Below are 2,674 nucleotides of genomic sequence, written 5' to 3' on the forward strand. Positions count from 1 at the left end.
GCCGCTTAGAACTCAGTCATGTGATCCATCATGGGAACCACCACTCACAACTGGAGTCCAGCCAAGTTGACACATCTTCAACTATCACACCCTAAAAGTCACTATTGATACTACTTGCTAGGTGTCTGCTATGCTGCCATACACAAGTCAAGAAATCAAAGAAACCATTAAATATTAGAAACATTCAGTATCAAACCAAAAAAAGCAAACTCACTGCTGTGGAGTCAGATCTGATTCATAGTGACCCCTCCTTGGGTTTCTGAGGCGATATCACTACAGAGTAGATTGCCCAATCTTCCTTCTGAGGAGTGGCTGGTGGGTTTGAATAACCAGTCTTCTGGTTAACAGTCAAATGCCTTAGACATTACACCACCAAAGCTCCCATTTTGTTTTATTTCTACTGAAGCAGATTGCCCAGTCTTCCGTCCAAGGAGTGGCTGGCAACTGTATGTAGTTGTTGTTGTTGTTGTTGTTGTTGTTGTTGTTATGTGCCGTCGAGTTGGACCTGACTCATAGCAACCCCCTCCTTGGGTTTCCGAGGCAGTATCACTACGGAAGTAGATTGCCCCACCTTCCTTCCAAGGAGTAGCTGGTGCTCTGGTTAACAGTCAAGTGCCTGAGGCACTATGCTACCAGAGCTCCTACTGTATGTAGTAGTCCCTCAAAAAGCCACAACTTGCATTTTTCAAAAAGGTGTCTTGTTTACAAAGAATCTTATCAACTACACTAAAATCTGTAGTTCTTATGCGGAAGCTGATATTGAACTGCACTTGAATTCACATTCTTGGTGAAACAATTGCCTGAGCGCACACAGACACTCCACACACATTATAAGATAGCCACTTATTCTTCATCTCTATCCTCTTCCTTGTAATCGTCATCTCCTGTTTTCCTCTTCCTCTATCTTCTTGTTCATTTTTCTTCTTTGAGCCTGTTAGCCTGCCAGGCCCTTTTCTCCTGCTTCACTTTTTGCCCTCAGCACAGTATGAGACAACATCCTTTTCATATTTTTCCTTTAGCGTGGCTACTTTCTGTTCATATGGTTGTTTATCTTTGACTAATTGTTCAGGCCACATTTCCATATTTCTCCTAATATTTTTTTTCAGTATCCCCAGTGGATAGGCCTGGGTGTTCATTTTTGATCTTTAGGTAAGCTTCATAGCAAAACAGGAAGAAGACAGATGGCGGCAGTCCCTTAGGGGTATTGGGATCTTTTTTTTTTTTTTTTTCTTTTCTTTCTTTATCACCTTTGGTAGGAACATAATTTTTCATTTCCTTGACATAGTGAGCCTTGTCACTTCTTGTCATATCTTCAAACTTTGACTTTTCCTTTGCCAACATGGTCTTCCATTTCTCGGAACACTTCTTGGAGAACTTGGTGAAATTGATGGAAGAGTCTGGGTATTTCTTCTTGTGCTTTTTGCAGCGTGTCTGGATGAAGAAGGCAGGACATTTTGCTCCTGGGCTTGTTGGGGTCTCCTTTGCCCATGGTGAGAGTCAGCGTCTAGCTGGTGCAAGCCAAGGAGTCCCATAAAGCAGCTGGATCCAACAGAGATGGTTGCTTCTAAGATCTCTGGCATGGATTGGTTTCTGAGCTACGGTTTCTTGAAAAGGCAGTAATACTATCCAGCTCATGTGGGTAAAGTGTCAGGTACTATAAAATGTTGGCTGTGTTGTGTAGCTTATTGTTATGGAAAGATGATTATCATTACTAGTTCCCATGTAGTCAACTCTGATTCATGATGACCCCATGTGTGTTAGAGTAGAGCTTTGCTCCTTAGAGTTTCAATGGCTTATTTTTCAGAAGTGGATTAACAGACTTCCTTCTGAGGCACCTCTGAGTGAACTTGGACCACCAACCTTTTGGTTAGCAGCAGAGCACATTAAGCTTCGCATGCAGCGCAGTCCCTAAGGCATTTGACTGCTAACCAGAAGGTTGATTTTTCAAACCCATCAGCCACTCCATGGAAGGAAGATTGGGCAATCTACTTCTGTAAAAATTTACTGCCTGGGAAACCCAATGGGGATCACTATGAGTCGCAATCGACTTGATGACAGTGAGTTTATTTGTTTTTTGCCTTCTCCCGGGCCCTGAGTGTCATGGCCAGGAGAGGGCTAGAAGGCATTGATTCTGGTAGGGGTGGATTCCAAGGACCAGACCTCTCTACTGGCCCAGGAGTGGGAGAGATTATGGAAATGGAAAGTAGAGTTCTCACCCAATCTATGTCCCTTGAGACTTCAAAGTTATATACTTCAACACGTTTTCTAATTCATGGGCACAGGGGACGTTTTCAGCAGAGTGATAAATGACATTTCCCAGGGAGGCTATATTTCAAATGTGTGTAGATACTGTTGTGATTATTAAAATATTAATTCACTTAAAAGCATCACAGAATTCATGGTTGCTTTTTGGTTTGATGAATTTTCTTAAACAACAGAGACTCTTTGGTGGTGTCCTGGGTTATTTGTTAACTCAAAAAAATGGGTGGGGACCATTCTTGAAGGGTAGGGTTTCTTCCAGGAGAATAGAAAAACAACTTATTATTTTTACTTTCTCTCTAAAAAAGCACAGATGAGGAGGGGAGAAAATCTAAATATTTAACCCTAGCCTCACCTTACTTGAAGGTCCATTTTCTGGATACATTTTGGTTGTTTGACTGATGGTGCTAGCTCT

At 42.1% G+C, this 2,674-nt stretch overlaps 1 pseudogene; it reads right to left on the minus strand.

Annotated features, from left to right (window-relative positions):
- Window positions 1-843: 843 nt before the first annotated feature.
- Window positions 844-1,489, minus strand: LOC103192122 (annotated as a pseudogene).
- Window positions 1,490-2,674: the final 1,185 nt, after the last annotated feature.

The sequence above is a fragment of the Orycteropus afer genome, unplaced genomic scaffold (assembly GCF_000298275.1).
Source record: "Orycteropus afer afer isolate SDZICR_OR568_19922 unplaced genomic scaffold, OryAfe1.0 scaffold00024, whole genome shotgun sequence".
Lineage (NCBI taxonomy): Eukaryota > Metazoa > Chordata > Mammalia > Tubulidentata > Orycteropodidae > Orycteropus > Orycteropus afer.